General features: G+C 44.3%; 1 protein-coding gene and 1 pseudogene across 1 annotated transcript in view; both read right to left on the minus strand.

Annotated features, from left to right (window-relative positions):
* The window catches only part of Alk (ALK receptor tyrosine kinase), a 718643-nt gene that overhangs the window by 597082 nt on the left and 102750 nt on the right, over positions 1–18811 (minus strand).
* Positions 14472–14625, minus strand: LOC121133892 (annotated as a pseudogene).

The following is an 18811-nucleotide window of genomic DNA, read 5'->3' on the forward strand; positions in this document are numbered from 1 at the left end:
AACTTGGGAGTTGATTATTGTCAGTAAGTCCATGAATGATGTATGTGGGTGCGGTGGGGGCAGACAGAGACTGACTGAGACAGAGAGGCTGAAGCCAGAAACTAATGATTAAACCAACAGCTAATTGAGAATTTTCATTTGTCCATGGTCCTTTGGCTGTATTTTGGATCACTACTCAATTCCCTGGTGTCTACACTGAAAACCAGAAATCAACATAACTGGACCTAATGTTATTGGCTTGCAATTACAGTTGTAACAACACTGAGACAGGGGCAGATGTTGAAAACTTTAAATAGCCCAAGACAGAAAACAAAAACCATGTCCGTCACACTTCAGTTACAGACACCCTTCTTTGCTGATCACAGTGCATTCCAACTTAAGCCCAATCTCTTATTTCCTGTACGTGTGCAAATGGCCTAAATGGGATTTTAGAACTGTGAGGGAACTTTTAAAACATAGTTAAGATACATTCAAAGAAACTCTGTCTTAATTATCTAAATGGCTTGAACTGCTACACCAGTAAGGAAGAGCTTTTATTAAATGCCAAATCCTTTTTTAAAGCAACCTCAGAGAGACACAGTCTCCGTGCGCTGTGACCATGCCAGCAAAACAAAGTGGCAATTTGGGCAATTGTCCACGTAATTCAGACCAAAGAAACCTGTCATCGCCAGGACTCCATTAACAAGAGATTCTGAACAACTTAGCTCATTAGGCATCAGATTTGGGCAGGGAATGAGCCAGAAATGAGTTCCCACGAGCCATTATTGAAAAGCTGAATATAGTCAAGCAAGCCTTTGTTTGCCAGAATTCAACTGGTGGTTATAATAATTAAATGACCAACATTAAAAAAAGCAATGGTCTGTTTGCACAGTTCTATACTTTTATTTGGGCTATTCTTCACAACCAATGTGTGGAAAAGTGAATATAGACTCTTTGCTGTGTCTGCCTCTGTTTAGGGAGAAGAATACCACTGTGCTGTCCTCACCTTCTGCACCATCCATTCAGATTGCTGCTGTTTGATCAGATCCATCATGTGGAAACTGTCTTCTTATTCTACTAAGGGAAATAAATTGACTGCACCGGGGTTGATTCATTCATGTAGAATAAACACCGTCTCGGTTGTCTACAGGTGAAATGTAGATTAAAGAGAGTAATGCAGGTAGATAATGGGATCCCAAGCTTGGAGGTCGGGAGGGGAGAGGATGGGGAGAAGATGAGTCTCTACCCAGGAAATCTCACAGTTCTCCACTTCCCCATGCTTGAGCATCCCTCAGAAGATGCATTTTTGAGGAAGAAAGCAACTTAAACTGAGAAAGAAAATCACTTCCCCCAAACAACTGTGGTAAATAGCTAAGTATGCTGAGAGCCATCCTGTGTGTATGCTTTAGATGAGAAGTTGAGCGAGAATCACCGAGTCAATTGTTTTGCAAGACAATTAGGCAATACTAAGAGGCAAGCCAGCAAAAGCGAAATCTCTATTTTCCTCCTCATTATTGTATTGCAAGATATAAATGCCCATCTATCTGTGTGGCAGCAGTTAGAACATTTTTTCCTAACAGTAACCTCATCCTCTAGGTGCTAACCACTCAATTTAAATATCCATTTCTACATGAAAGGGGAAGTGGCTGCCTGCTGTAGCTGGTCACACATAAGAGACAGTCAAGGCACTATAAGTCAGGGCTGTCATCCCCCTTGTCCTTGTGACTGAGGTGATCTCCAAGAATTGGACAGGCCTGGACAAAGGGTATGAACTAGCTTGGAAGCCTTATATAGCCTTGCGCTGGTTTAGTCGTAAAGAACTTTCATATACCCTGCCTTTGTGTGCAGCTGTGTCCACGACTGTGGAGAGCAAGGGAGGCCAGGAAGTTGGGCCACAGTCAATGGCAATGGCAGTGGAGTTCAGGGAGACAGTAGAGCTATTGCTAAGAGTTGCTTACTTACCTAGAGCGCTGTGTCTCTCTTGCCTCCTCTTTTCCCAAGGAATTTCAGTGTTGGGCTTAAGCTGCTGCCAGGGATACAGTGCTGGCCCAGGAGTGCAGCCTCTGACCTTCTAGACTGGGAAACCTACCTATCTTGTCTGTTTTAGATCTATTACCTACAAAATCAGAGTGACAGCAGTGTTCACCTCCCCAGCGTCACAGAGACATGTGAGGGCACTGAAATACCATGCAAGAAGTCTTCGCATGCATCCAGGGTTACAGACAGGAGCACTATATAAGGAGGCAAAGGCCCTGGGTTCACTGTTTATCGGTATTGCTATGCCCATGTCCCCAGTTTTGCGTATGTCAGAATGCCAGTGTCTCCCATGTGTGCCCACTTATTCATCTGTTCCATGCTCTAATCTGAGCATCATATTTCTGGGTTTCACAGACAGAATGCCAGCTGAAGATAACAGAGACAAAACTGCAAGAGACCCGTCACACTGTGACTGTGAAAGAAAAGGGTGTCCATGTGTGCCTGTGTGAGCACAGCCATCCACATGCGTACAGACTAAGTGTCGGAGAAGGAAAGACGAGAACTCAGGCTTCAACAAGTGTTCCAACACAGTGCCTCCTCTTATCCAAGACAGTAGGAATAGACCACATTTCTATCCTGCATGAAAATCCAGGATAAAGTTTAATTTGTAAAGTAGGAACAAATAAGATACTGTCAGTGACTAATAATTGAATAGAACAACCACAATAATATACTATAGCAAAAATTGCGTGGATAAGCTCACTCATTCCCCCACCTTATCTAACCATCTTGTATTCGGGACTGTATTTTCAAATCAGGAAGCAAAAGCATGAATAAAGAATTCAATCTCAGCACCTCCACAAAACCAAGTGATAATGGTTCATACCACTAACTCCAGTCTTTGGAGATAGGTGAAGCCCTAGAGTTTGCTGGTCAGCTATCCAGGTTAACTAAATGGATGAGTCCCAGGTTCAGTGAAAAGACTTTGTGTCAAAAAGGAGGGGTGGAGATAGAGTAAGCTAGCCAGCATCCACCTCTGGTTTCCACGAGCATACACACTACAGACATTACACACTACACACATGCACAAGCACCCCTCACACAGCTGCACATACCACCCCAAAGGCAATAAATACCCTTTTCTAAAGAACATCAGGTGGACAAGGCTGATTCACGGCAGCTGTCCTCACTGCATAAGGAATATCTCAACATTGATAGGTCTGTTTCTGAGTCACCGAGACACGGGAAACATAAAAGGAGTTCTATGTAGGCTCTGTGGGACACATCAATAATCTCAGCATTCAGGGCGTTGAGGCACAAGGACATAAGTTCTGGGGAAGCCTGGGAAGCTTGGAGTGACGGACGAAGGTCTGATGTTAGGTGCTGGGAAGAAGAATCAACAGAAATCTTGGAGAAGAGAGCACTGGTCTATGTGAGTGGGTTGCCAGGGACAACAAATGCACATGCGTGCATACACTTCCCAGGCATCCACCATTGAGAGTACTTTTAAACTACACTTGGGAACAATCTTCAGCCTGGATTACAATCTAGGCAGATTGAAGATGACAATTAAAACTTTATTTTATAAAACCCACAAACAGTGCTTTGGGTCTTTCCAGAAAGTTGCTGGGTACTTCAAAAGAGCTCGTTTTTTCTATCTCCCCCATGACAGTCTAGAAATATCTGTCATTCTTGTCCCTGTGGCTACAACAGAGTTCTAATAAGAAACAAGGGAGAAGATGAATCTCTCCCCAGACTCTCATCTGGGGAAGCCAGGGGAGCCTGATTGATAAAGAATAGAGGATAACCAGAGCGGCGTGAGCCTTGTGCCATCGATTTTGCATCTGTCTCAAAAAACATTACTCATTGGAATGGAGTCAGCCCTCAGGAAGAGAGGGAGGGAGAAGCTACCTTCCGCTGGGGAGGGCAATGAGCTCCAGGGCCCAACCCATGCCAGCCAGGGAGGTGAGCAGAAGGACTCTGGGGTTGGGGTTACTTCCTTGGCTCACTTCCAGGCTCCAGTAATTTTCGGAGTGAAAACATCAACGGTTTTGAATTAGCACCTGGAAAGCTCTGCAAAGTGTAAAGTACTGAGTGGGCAGTTCTGATGACCACCACTTTCTCTCAAGCCAGTAGGCAAGGAGGAGGAGGGGAAGCAGACAACTGAGAGTTCAGCTCAGTGGGAGAGGGCTTGCCTAACATGCCTGAGGCTCTGAGTTGCAGCCCTGGGATTGGGGAAGAGGAGATAAGCGATCAATCCGATGATCACTGGGGTTAATAGATGGAGGAAATAAAAAGTTGGAGTTGACAGGGAGCTGAGAAGTCCCTAGTGAAGTTTGTTCTCAAGTACAGACTCTATATGATGGTGTGACATCTCATTGGGTTCACAGAGTCCTTTATTCTTGGATCCTGTTAAATCACAGCATGAGGAAGTTACTCTCTCAATTGTCCCTTAGCCCTTTTGTATTCTAGTAAGTAGAAAGCTTCAACTAAGTACCAGCACATCTTCAGTGCCTCCTGGCACTTACCAAAATTCATACCAAAGTCTCAGGCAAGAACCTAATTGCATTGTCTGGTATTCATGTTACCAGTTCTTTCAGGAATGTTCTATATTCATTAACAATAACAGTATGGAGTTTCGTGTCTACAAATTTACAGATATTCGAAATTGGACCATTTGAAAAAAGAAAACCCTTAGTACATCTGACATGACTAGCACATAGGTACAGGTGTCCACAAATATGACTGAAGTTTGGAAAACAGTGTTGGGTCCAGAGCAGTTGTCCACAGTGACACATTATCTTCCTTTGAAGGATGATAATCTGGCATTCTGAAAAGTCACATAACTTCCTTTTTCTCTTTTCTACTTATCAGTCTTCCATCTGCCCATTCACCCACTCACCCATCTACCCATCCATCCATCCATCCATCCATCCATCCATCCATCCATCCATCCACCCACTCATCTATCCATCCATCCATCCATCCATCCATCCACCTACCCACCCATCTACCTATCCATCTATCCATCCATCATCCATCTATTCATCCATCCATCCATCCATCCACCCATTTATGATATTAGGGACTGAACTCAGGGCCTCACCAGGAAGGTGCTCTCCAGTGAGCTGCATACACAGCCTTTGTAAAATGCAGTTTTATTTTGACACAGGGTCTCTCTCAGCTTGGTCTTGCCTCATTCTACAGCCCAGGCAGTGATCCTCTTGTCTACGCCCCAAGAAGCTGGGATTACAAACCTGTGCCCCGAAGCTCACCCACATGGTTTTTTAAAGTGTGCGAGTGTGTGTGTGTGTGCGCGCGAGCGTGCATGCGTGCGTGTGTGCAAGTGTGTGTATGTGTGTGTGTGCGAGCGTGCATGCGTGCGTGTGTGCATGTGTGCGTGTGTGCGAGTGTGTGTGTGTGCGCGCGAGCGTGCATGCGTGTGTGTGTGCGAGTGTGTGTGTGTGCGCGCGAGCGTGCATGCGTGTGTGTGTGCGAGTGTGTGTATGTGTGTGTGTGCGCGAGCGTGCATGCGTGCGTGTGTGCGAGTGTGTGTGTGTGTGTGCGCGCGAGCGTGCATGCGTGCGTGCGTGTGTGTGTGTGTGTGTAAGCACACGTGAGTGGTGGATGTGGATGTGGATGGACAAGTGTGTGTATGTGTGTGTGTGCGCGAGCGTGCATGCGTGCGTGTGTGCGAGTGTGTGCGTGTGTGTGTGTGCGCGAGCGTGCATGCGTGCGTGTGTGCAAGTGTGTGTGTGTGCGCGAGCGTGCATGCGTGCGTGCGTGCGTGTGTGTGTGTGTGTGTGTGAAAGCACACGTGAGTGGTGGATGTGGATGTGGATGGACAAGTGTGTGTATGTGTGTGTGTGTGTGCGAGCGTGCATGCGTGCGTGTGTGCGAGTGTGTGTGTGTGTGCGCGAGCGTGCATGCGTGCGTGCGTGTGCGTGCGTGTGTGTGTGTGTGTGTGAAAGCACACGTGAGTGGTGGATGTGGATGTGGATGGACAAGTGTGGGTATGTGTGGAAACCACAGGTTGATAAGTCAACTCTTTACCGTCCACCTTATTTTCTGAGGCAGAGTGTTCTCATTGGAAGCCAGAGTTCCCTGATTTGGCTAGACTGGCTATTCAGCTTGCTCTGGGGATCCCCTGTCTCTGCCTCCCAGTATGCTTGGATTTCAGGTGGGAACCATGTCCGCCTGACATTTACATGAGTCCTGGGATCCAAACCCATGTCCTCATACTTGTGTGGCAAACATTTTATCTACTGAGCCATTTACCGAGCTCCAGGTCTCTCCTCAAGTCAAGAATCAGGAACCTGTGAACCAACTGACCACTCTCACTACTCAGTTCTCCAAACCCCTGCTGCCTGAACACCACTCCACTGGAGAAAGTAGCTACAAAGTAATCACAATATCCTCACTGCTAGGGGCTTGGTCAATGCCCCACCACCGGACACCCAGCTTGACCAGAATACAAAGCAAACAGTGCAAGTCCACCCTCACGCTGTCTCCAACGTGTCACATACACGTGCAATTGCTTCTTGATAGATGTAGCAAATGCAGCTTCATGTGTCTGCCAAGGCCCCGGTGACCTTTCAGATCTCTGAGTTAAAGGGACCATTATTCATCTTTATGTACAGCTTCCTGTGACAGGTCTGCATGATAAGGCCCGGAGACACTTTGATGAAGTAAATAATTTAGCCCCATCCATAATCACCTGCTGTTTCCAAATCCTAATGCCTTCCCAGGGATTGCTTCGCCAAACCCATGAAATAATGAATCCCTTATTGATGACACCAGGGAACTGTAAACTTGATGCAGAAGCTCAGCTTTAGCCAAGAGCACATCCATTTTAAGCAGAAATGTGAGTGAGGGACATTTCTTACATGCAGGTCTGTAATCACAGGCCTATCACACAGTTACATTTCCATCTTAAAATTATGCATATTTATTACTGGGAAGTTACTATGTGGCAAATGCTGGCTATAGATTTTCCATGTATATTATTTTGTTAAGTTTCCAAGCAGAACTACATGTCAGTCGTGGGAAATGCATTGTCTAGAAAAAATAAATAAAAAATAAAAACAGGCACACCTGTGTCAAATATTCTGCAAGGCAGGCAGGTTAACAAATTGCAGGGATCTGAAACGTTACAGGTTGGAAGCCAAGTTCATGGCTCTGTAAGTAGCCATTTATTACCTACCTCTGTGTGTGACCTAACATTCTTGTGACACTAGATGAGTCATCTTGGGATACACCCAGACACCCAGCTTCCACTAACCCAAAAGCTGAGAGTGACATCAGGTGACACTTGAGATCTAAAGATAGCTATCCCTGTTTTTCTTTGGTGTTCCTCCCAGTAACTCCAGTTTAAAGTCCCGATTTATAGCTGCCTTAGTTCTGTTATTAGCAAAACTTCGTTAAATCATTAACATGTTAGGATATAGTAGCCTGGATTATCAAAATCTGTTTCCAGACCAAGGTCACTCATATTTGGTTCCAGAATAAACCATTTTATTCCTTCTAAGGTAATTTAAGGTGAGAACTGTAGTGGGTTTTTTTTGACAACTATTAGAGACTATTATACTGAGTTAGAAATCAGTTAAGAGGTTTCTAGAATGTCACCCAAATACCAAGTGGCAAAGCTACAAGTTATTTAAAAATTCTTTGGGACACAGGAGAATGTGAGAATGAAGAACTAGATGGCAGGGCTAGCTGTGGACTTTATTTTGGCATGACACTGTTTATAGTCTACTTCTCTCTGTGAGGACTTGGTTTGACAGCAGGATGAGCCTTCTTCTTGATGTGCTTGACTTGGTCTACAACACCTTCTTCCACTGGTGCTGAACACTTGGGAGAGTATCAGAAGTCCCCAGGGAAGGCCACTCCACATATATGTCTCTGTGTGTGTGTGTGTGTGTGTGTGTGTGTGTGTGTGTGTGTGTGTGTGTATGTATGTATGTATGTATGGTAAGGACCTTGTGGTGCCTTCTGCTCTGCCCAGAATTCAAACAATAATGAATTCCCACAGACATGTGTAAACCCGGGAGATTGCATACAGAAACTAACCTTGGCCAGTTGGTTTGTGAAGAGAATACCAACACACCTGCGAGATAGGCCCCAGTCACAGGAAAAGGACCAGTCTGGTCTACAACTAGTTTAGATGTCAGAGGAAAAGGACCAGTCTGGTCTACAACTAGTTTAGATGTCACAGGAAAAGGGCCAGTCTGGTCTATAACTAGTTTAGATTTCATGGTGTCTTACTTGTCCATAATTTTGGACTCTTCCTAGGTCACAGTGATAAAGAACTCAATATATCTATGAATTTCCTAACCCAACTTATTAACCACAAAGGAATCTAATAAATATATACATATTTTAAACAACACAAAGTATAGCAGTGTTATCAGTGTGGTGGTATTTTGGGCAAATGTTTCCTTAGGGAACTAAGGGCAAGGGTTTAGAGGGGATACAACAGAGAAACACAGGGGTAAGAAAGAAAGACATCGTTTTTGTTTTCTCTCATCTGCAAATCTGGCTTTATATACGCTTACAAATACATGGTACTGGAGAAATGGTTCAGTGGTTAAGAACATGTACATTATTGAAGAGGCTTTAAATCCAGTTCCCAGCACCCACACCAGGCAGCTCACAACCACCTGTAACTCCAGGGGACCTGATGTCTTCTTTTGACCTATATAGCCACCTTCACTCATATGCACACACACCCACAGAGATACACACCCATACAATACTATATATACATAGATGTATTCATAAATATGGGCAAAAAGAGATCTATTTAGGAAGTAGAGGAAGAAGGCTAGCAGGACCATAGGAAGAATGACGGAAGGGTCTGCAGGATGAATATGAGCAAAGAACAATGGTATCTATGTTTGAAAATACCATAATGAAACCTATTATTTTGTATGCCAACTGAAAAAGATAATTCTATGAGGAATTCAAGTATACAAGTCAAATCCAAGAAGAGTAGGGGGAACCCCAACTTATAGCCAGTTTGTCAGAAGTATAGTAACACCTACTGTACCTTGTAGACGTCTGTTCAAGACACATACAAAGAACACTATCACATTTAATAAGAAGAATCATGGTATTATTGATAGCAAAACTGTTTTCCTTTGTAGAATATTTGAGATGGCTTTGATACTGTGAAATATATGCTTCATCTTTATCCTGTTTCTTGGGATAAACTCCTAAATCTTCAAAGTGGTAGTGTATTTGGGATATTAGTGAATTATTTGAGCTGACAGCTTCTAGGAGGCTTTGGGATGAGTCTTGTCACAGGAAAGACAAAGCGTGATTAGGGGGTTGGGACCTTCTGCTCATTGCATTCAGTACTCAGTAATGAGTAAAGTCAGGAGTAGGAAATCCATGGGCTTGTTAAGCTCTTCAGGGACTGGTGTTGAATCAGACATCAATGGCCAATGATTTAATCAGTCATGTCTGTGTAATAAAGCCACTATAAAATCTCTAAAAGGCTCAGAGAATTCCTGGGAGGTTTCTAGAAAGTAGCCCAGTCGAGCATGAAATTCTACACCTCATCTTCCCCTTTCTTCACCAGTGTCTTTTGCAATATCCTTATAACAAACAGCCGATATAAGTAATGTCTTCCTCTGAATCCTGTGAGACACCCAAATGTATGAGTCAAACCCAAGGAGAGAGTAGTAGGAAGCCTGATCTATAGACAGTTGGTCACAAACTACTGTTTGTGATAGGTGTCTGTCTTGAGACAATCCTGTGGGTTTAAGCACACTGCCTACTGTCTCTTAGCAGGCAGTCTCAGAACTGCACTGAAGTAAAGGTCACACAGTTGATGTCCATTGAAGAATCGGTCATATGTTGGTAGACACCTCCAAATACTTCTTAGTGGCCAAAGATGTACTGTTGAATGGTATTACAGGAGTACCTTGCATTGTGTTGTTTTTCCACTTTTGAAGAGTCATTAAGAGACAATGGACATGAAGTAATCTCGGTCAATGATATCAACGATATAAGGCAGAGAAAAGACCAGTGAGGGGCATTGTTTTGTTTTAATTTGGTTAAACTTGAGCTGGGAACCATGGAAAACAATGAGGCAGAAGCTGAAAACTCAGTTTTCCTCCAGCTTCAACACTCACCAGCATCGTAATCTTGAGTAATTTCCTCAACTATCAGAGGCCCAGGTCACATGCTAACACTACTTGCAATCACAAAGCCTACCTTGACCACCTTCTGAGTCTTGCATTATGGGTCTATTATGGTTTTCCACTAAACCCATGGGTGTAAGCCCTACCCCTCATTGTGTCTATATTTGAAGGAAATAAATAAGACGAAATGAAGTTATGACTTTGGACACTGTAAGAACAGAAAGATTTCTCTGTTGTAGAATGTTAGTTGAAGATATGTTACATTTATTTATGATGCAGAACATTCGTTCAGTGATGCAAGGATGTGTTGCATTCTTTTATGTTGCATTTGTTTAACTCTGTGTGACTGTGTTATTTTGCCTGTCTGAAATACCTGTTTGGTCAAATAAAGAGCTGAACGGCCAATAGCTAGGCAGAAGAAAAGATAAGTGGAACTGGCAGGCAGACAGAATAGATAGGAGGAGAAATCTTGGAAGAGAGATCAGGGTGCGAAAGGAGAAGGATAGGAGAACTCCAGGGGCCAGTCACCCAGCTACAGCTACACAGCAAGTCACTGAGTAAGATGTAAGAAAATATAGAGAAAGTTAAATGCCCAGAGGCAAAAGATAGATGGAATAATTTAAGAAAAGTTGGCAAGAAATAAGCCAAGTTAAGGCTGGACATTCATAAGAAAAATTAAGTCTCCATATATTTATTTGGGGGCTTGGTGGTGGAAAAGAGCAAAGAGTAAAAGTAAAAACAACCAACTCTCCCTCCCTCTCTCTCTCTCTCTCTCTCTCTCTCTCTCTCTCTCCCTTTTCTTCTCCCTCTCTCTCCCCTACCCATGTGCTTTCTCCCAGAGGAATGACACATGAGGACACTGTGAAAATGGCCATCTACACCAGAAACTACTCTGGTGGCATATGGACTATGAACCCTGAGTTTCCACAATCCTGGGAAAATATTATTTTCTTGTTTAAGATGCACTGTCTGTAGTATTTCCTGTGGAAGCTCAAGGCGACTACCACATGATCTAGAGTGAAGAGGCTTGAGGAGATCTATCACATGCACACAGTATCCCAGACCCTTCAAATCTCCTGTGCCTACCTGGCACATCCGAAGGGTGGCACTTGTGCCTGGATTAAAAGGAAGGCATGGCTGTTTGGGAGAAAGTGGAGAAGTAAGGAGGGCACATTTAGATTCCTCCTTTGAACCTTAGTGGGAAGGAGTCAAAATCCCTCCCATAAACAGGAAAATTACCAACTGGGGGCATATTTCAAAATGGCATCTCCAGTGGGTCACATGGGATTGGCTTGTTACTCGAGAGAAAAGGATTAGTCCAAATTTAATAGTTCCTCCCACAGGATGCTCCCTGGTCCTGAGAGCCATGCGTAGACAGAGCCTTCAGGCTTTCGGGCACGTGATTCTCTGGCAGGGTGTGATGTGAGAACTGTTTGCATCATATCAGAAATGTCCTGTTCATCTAGCACACACTGATTCCACACAAGGAGGAGAATCCAAGATACAGAAGCATCATCACATCAAGCACATCTGGTCAAGCTGATAGTAGGTTGAGTCAAAGCATCTCTCTATTCCCTCTGCTTCTCTGTTCCAGGTTCTAGCATATGTTAATGTCCATGGTGGGTATTTCTTCAGGGCAGCGCAACAGATTGCAGAGATGAAGACTAAGGTAAGGCATTGTGATCAGATTGTATTCAAATTCTAGCTTATTGACTTAAAAATTACATGACACTTGAGAAGTTGTAAAGTCCTTCAGAATCACAGGTGTCCCAAGCTTTTTCTTTGGGGCCACCAGCCAACTCCCAAATCATGACAGGGAGGGAGACTTAATAGTTATGATGCTCAGCCTAGCTTAACTCTTATTTTAATCTGTTTCTCTTTCTCTATGTTTTGCCTTGGGGCTTTTTACCTTCCTTTCCGTATCTCTATTCTGTGTCTGGCTGGTGGCCACCTGGATTCTGGCCCTGGATGTGTCCCTCCCTCCCTTGTTCTCTTCCTTCTTTTCCTCTCTCGAGCCTGGATTCCTCCTCCTACTTATTATCTCTGTCTGCCAGCCCTGCCTATCCCTCCCCTGCCTAGCTATTGGCCATTCAGCTTTTTATTAGACCAAGCAGGCATGGTGAAACAAATGCAACACTTCTTTACATAATTAAAAAATTTCAGCATAAACAAATGTAACACATATTTACATGGTTAACAAAGGCGGCAAAACAAATGTAACACATCTTTGCATAGTTAAAGTTATATTCTGCAGCATAAACAAATGTAACACATCTTTACATAGTTAAAGTAATTTCCACAACACTCAATATGCTTACCTACACCATAAGGTAGACTGAATTCCAGGCCATGGAAAGTACACAGAATATACAAAGTCAGTCCTCTTGAAGACTATGCCCTTGGCAGACATAATTAATAATAAAACTTCTCTCTTATTCCCACAAAACCCAAATGTAGATGCAGATTCATAACACATGACCGCCTCTTTCAGTGGGCTCACTCTGCTCACTCTGGCACAAGAGAAAAAAATCAATATACCTTCCAGCGTACTGGTTGATGTCTAAGTCCCTACACATTCAAATGTCCCCAGACTCTGTGATGCTAATGGAGTAATCTTATAATATAAATGAAGCAAAAGCCTGAGGAAAATGGAGAAAATATGAGGGTGAGGAAGACTGGAGGGCTGAAATACACAGGCAAATATGAAAGATGACAAAGTAAATCCCTGTTTCTAGAAGGCAGTAAATCAAATCCGTCGTGCTTCCTTGTACTTACTGGGAGAGAAGCAAGTGCCTGCATGGAGAAGGCATGGGATTCAGAATGCGATTGGAGCCTACATGCAGTCCTTCAACCGATCCATACTCACCCAGATCTCCTGCACGCAGGTCACAGCTGGGCCTGTCAACGCGACACACAGCAAAGCAAAGTGCACACAGTGGAAGTCTATGCGGGGCAGAAGGTGAGAACAGATGTGTGATGACAAACCCTCAAGAGCCACCTTTCGAGGGTGGAGCAAAAGCCAGGGTAGGCTGGCTCTGATTTGTAGCACTTGTTAATTTCCGTGGTGCAAACCGTCTTACCACTGTCCATTTCTGTTAATAGAAAGCCACTTTAGAGTTGAGTTGCCAAGATGTGCCTGGTTCTTGAGCTGAAACCTATACAGCACTCTGGGGGGAAGCATGAGGCTACTAACAACTGCTGAGTAGCTTCTATGTACCACTCACCCTAGGTGTTATACAAATCCCTTCAATATAGATTCCTGCAGTTAAACAATGGCTCTTCAGATTCTACTTCATCTGCCTTTCCAAGCATACATGAATGTATTAGCAATGTCACAGCAGGGCTCAGCTCCAGAAACAAGCAGCCCTGTGAAACATGAAGAACCCCTGGCTTGTTTCTGTCATAGGCTGCTTGATGGTGCCACATGAATTGGAAAAATGACATCGGTTGGGTGATCTCTACCCCTTGGCTATTTCACAGACACCTCTGTCTTAGGCTGATCTCCCGCCTATAGCATCTTCTGCCTTGGTCCCAAATATCTAACACACCATGTGGAAGACTGGACTGCACACTGCACACTGCACACTGGAGCTGTAGTCACGATCTTGCGTGGGTACACATACACTGCGAGAGAGGAAATGTCCTAAAATCTTGTGTGAAGAAGTGCACAACAAATCCATGCCTTTTCTGGGGACTATCATCTAGTAAATGCCTATAGAACCCCGGTCCTGTTTATTCCACAATCTCCTTGTTCAACTTCCACTGTAAGTCAAAGCCTCTACCAAGAAAAGTGATGGCATAAAGAAAGAAGGAAACAACTCTTCCTGGGTCAGGACTGACTTCAAGGGCAGCAGGTCCACAAGGCAGGGCTTGAAAGATCAGTAGAACTGTGCTGACAACAAAAGACCTGATGAGTGCCTTTATATGGTATGGAGGTAAGAACTAAAAACATGGGTTATTTGAAGAAGATGTTTTTCTGTTGTAGGGTAGGGAAGCAAAGATGAGTAAGATACATCTATGTCCTGAAGGGGCCCACAATTAGCTGGGAAAGACAGACTTGGGGTTACAGTGGAGGGTAGCACATTGTATCATATGCAAGTCTCTGTTCCTTGGCAGGACTGCAAATGTCCTTAAGTGAAGAGCTGGTTGACCCAGTCTTCTCTTTGTAGTACCTAGAATGGAGGGACTCTTATACGCAGTGTAGTAAAGCGTTTTCTCTAAGAGGGTGATCTGCATTGAAACACCATGGGTAACATTGCTCAATAACATTAGTACCATAGAAACTCCACAGAAGAGGTGATAAAGAACACCCTGTTAAACATAGATGAGTTTGATCAAGTACTGCACATTCATACCTTCATCCAGTGTTTAAAACATTTTTAAATTTCTTCTACTTTGCAGGGAAACTACTGCTACTGGGGGAAAAAATCAAAGGTGTCTACACACACAGAAGGCAATGTAAGAGCCTTCCCTGGGAAAACCACCTTTCTCCATCATGGTATCTCCCCTGCCAGGTAAGAAACCAGCCGGTATTTAATGAGAACCTATTGAGGACTATCCTATGGCAGAAATCAAAGTCAATACACCAATGTCTCTTCTGAACTCCCTGTCTCCTCTAGTTAATGTGTTCTTTCTTATATGTAGTTGAAAACACCCATCATCCTTTTCCATATAATCATGGTGTTCTCCCAAATGGTGCAGCAGAAGTGATGGGCTCTAATCCCTGTGCTCTAAAGACAGAATCTTAAAAGGGATTAGGAAGGAAAGAGAGCTAAGGAAATAACCCTGCCAGGGCTCAAGGCTGAATACATGTCCTTACCATACCTACAATAAGGAGACAACGTCCTCCCAAGAGAGTTTACTTCATTCATTACCAAGACGGAAAAAAGAATAAAATAATCTCCTAGAAACTACAGGATTCTGCATATGTTTCCTAAAAACTGAGGGGAGTCCTGCCCCTGTACAAATCTTGTTCCTCTGTAGCCATTGAAGCTTGTAGACTAGACCCAGTGCTCAAGTCCACAGCTGACACACTGGCCTGCTCCAATGCAAACGAGCATCTCCTCCTTGTGAATCCCTTTAATCCATAATTGCATAGCCAATATCCCTCCACACTGCCAGTCCAGCAGGCAGCTTCACAGGGAAGCTTCCGTTCACATCCACAGCTAATAGAAAGTTAGTGGCTTAAACCCTACTAAGTCCATGGCTGAAAGAACCTTTTAAAAGGCTATGATAGCTCAGTAACAGCAGAGAGGCTCCCTTTCGAGCTCTGTGCAGAGCGCAGCGTACATTTCTCCCGCAATGGTACAAACAACATACAGATGTGTTGCCGAGCTCCCCGGGAGCAAGAATACGGCCTAAAGCAGTGGTTCCCAGTCTTCCTAACGCTGCGTCCCTTTAATGCAGTTCCTCATGTTGTGGTGGCCCCCCAACTATAAGGTTGCTACTGTATAACTATAATTTTGCTGCTGTTGTGAATTGCAATGTAAATATCTGATATGCAACCCCTATGAAAGGTCCATTCAACTCCCCAAGGGGTCATGAGAACCACTGGGCTCTGAGAAAAAGTGTCAGGCACTACTCCAAGCATCCTATGTATGCTAACTCTAAGGCCACACTACTCTTACACAGAATGGGCAAGAGTGACTATTACTGTTGCCCATTTCACGGCAAGGCTTTGAGGATCAGTGAGGTTAAATGACCTTCCCATGACACACTGCACTGTAGATGATGGAGCAATGATTTTTGACTGCTCTAGAAGCACCCCTGAAGAGGCTGGACTACACCCACTCCTTATCTATGTACCATGCCCCGCCCCCCCAATCTGCGCCTAAATCGTGGGTCTGGTCGATTAGCTTTGTGAACTTCAGCAAGTTACTAAACTTTCCTGAGCCTCGGTTTCCTCATCTGAAAAGAAGCTGATTCCTATACCGTAGGATGGCAGTAAAAACCACATGCAATTAAATTCCCTTAAAGGTACCTAGGAACTGGGAAGCCCACCATTCTGGAGACATTAGTGGCAGAAGGGTGGGAGCTAACGCCTTAGAATCACAGAGTGTCCAATGTTGAGCAACTCCCTGTTCTAATCCAAAATGAATAAATGGACCTGGCCTAGTCCTGTCCTGTTGAAGGCAGCTAGCAGAGAACCAAAACAGTCCATAAGCTGAGTCTAGGACCTTAGATATTCCTCCTGCAGCTTTGGGTTTCAACACTGCCTCTGCAGTCGAATAACTGAGATGTTGGTTATGTATGCTCTCTTAGCCTGTGTTTTCTTCCCTGTCCAACTGGAATGATGGTAGCCAAGTGTCAGGGTTGTGAAGAGAGGAATTAAGATGTGGATAAGATTCAACACTGTAGCTGGCATTTCTTTACAGTCACTAACGGTGGTTTATTTAAAAGTAAATACGCTTAATTGAAATGGTTCTATTAAAGGTCTTGAAGTCTGGGTTGATTGCCTCTGAGAAGGCGAGGGTGGGCCTCTGACTCCCCCCAGCTCTTCCTTGGAAGCCTTCAGCTGTTGAAAAGGTCTCTCTTGTGGGTTTCACAGGAGAGGCCACATACGATTGCCTGAAACAAGCTGCTTTAATGAATTATATTAAGGCGGCAATGACATCATTAATTCATGAAATAGGATGCAATTAAAGATGAAGAGGACAGGGAACAGGAATGGGTTAGTCTGCTGCCTCCTCCCACTTCCTGTCCACATCCCCTCCAACCTCTGCTTCCTGATGTAATCCTCGAACATCTGCCCCAAGACAGCCCTCATCCACACTTCCTCTCGACTGTGACAGCCCAGTTTAAGGCACTCACACTGCTTACTTTCCCAGGCTGTTCTCAAAGCATCATCAAGAATTTCAAAGGAGGCAAATACAGCTTTAGCTTTATTGTACAAGGAAGAAAGAGGCAGCCTGGGAAGCGAGTGTGTATGTGAGGGCACATGGCCAACTGCATCTGTGTGTGTGTAGACGGAATCCATGTCCTCAGGATTGGAGGCAGTCATGGAAAACCGAATGACTTCTTCAACAAGCAAATATTGCGAATCTGTTGTGGTTACTGTAGACCCTGAGACTACAGAGTTCTTGCTGTGTATGCTGGCACATGCCCACAATCCCAGCACTCAGGAGGCTGAGGCAGGAGGGTCACAAGGTCCAGGCAAGCCTGAACTACAGAAAACTAATTCCAATAACAATAAAAATAATTATTAACACGTGTCCCAAGCCTTCTGGTTCAGTGAGTAAGACAGCCTCATGAACTAGTCACTAACAGGTGCATTCATTCATTCAAACAAGTGGGACTAACTGAAGCGTTTGCAGACAGATTCTCCTCTGTCGGCTGAGCAGTTCTGGGAAACTCTTCCTTTAAAACTCTGGTTTCTTGTCTACGTGATGAGACAACCCCTGCCTCAGGAATTAATGAAATGGGAAGATTTGAAGATTTTATTCATATAACACAAGCCGCTGTTATTACCGTCAGCGAATGTCTACTATGTATACAAAGCAACATAGCCAGCAAGGGGAATGAAAGTTTATTCGTGAAAAGCTATCCTAAAAGAATCACTAGCTACATCCTCATAAAAAGCTTTGGCTAGAGAGCAAGTGCCAGAGTAAAGATACTGAAACTGACAGTTCTGAATTCCTCAGATGGAAGCTGCCCAGTGCCGGAAGGAGAGGCCGGGCTACAGGGTTGAGGCCTTTGGGTTGTGATCAGGTCTGCATCAAGCTAGCTCTGCGACCTTGAGCAACTGAATGTGCCTCTCTGTGCCTCTGACTTTTCATCTGTAAAATTAGGGGGTTGGATTCAATTATCTAGATGGCTCCTCCCCACCTGACAGGCTGTGATCTATGGTCTATGAGGGGCTGCACCTTGAAAGCCGAATCCGATTTCAATAGAGAAGTGGGAGCTCATGAATAAAAGCACAGACTTAGAGACAGGAATATGCAGGGGAAAGAGAGAGGGAGAGTAATGAGGGGCTGACATTTATCGAGCGCCCACTTTGGGCCCTGTCTTAAGTACTTTATATGTATTAACTCATTACATTCTCACATCCTAGGGAGCAGAGAAACAATCAGCCCTCTTTCACAGGGGGCAACCCCGGAGCATGGGGAGGTTACTTAGTGACTTGCTCAAGGTCATACTGTTTGGTAAGGAGTGGGGCCAGGGATGTTGGTCTAACACATACACATCCAACCATGTTATGACAATGCCACTCATGGCTCCCCTCCAGTCCTGTGGGAGTTCAGGGTTCCTATAGAAGAGGAGGTATGTCACCCTGGAGCGGATGACCCACATTCTAATCTTAATAACTTCAATAATTTCCCTGCTTCAACCGGACAGCTCAGCTTTTCTGGGTCTCACTTTTAACTAGGACAAATTGTAAATCACAGTGTGTGGGTGTGATTAGGGGACAAGGCCAGAGCCGAACAAACAACACAACTACAGAATGATGTGTTTTCCGTTGGCTTTTTCTTATCTAAAACTCTGAGCATAAAAGCCACGCCATGTCTTTGACATTTGTCTGCTAGATAGACAGACACACTGCTCTGGTGGAGAGGACAGACAGAAAGGGCACTCAGAGACCATTAGAATTTGCTTGTGAAATGTCCCCCACTGACTAGGATATTTACATTCGGTGCTCAGCTGGTCGGGCTGTCCTTAGAGGTTTGACCTTTTGCACATGGTGTCTAACTGTCTGACGTAGGATCTAGGGG

Source organism: Mesocricetus auratus, unplaced genomic scaffold (assembly GCF_017639785.1).
Source record: "Mesocricetus auratus isolate SY011 unplaced genomic scaffold, BCM_Maur_2.0 Super-Scaffold_100024, whole genome shotgun sequence".
Classification (NCBI taxonomy): Eukaryota; Metazoa; Chordata; class Mammalia; order Rodentia; family Cricetidae; genus Mesocricetus; species Mesocricetus auratus.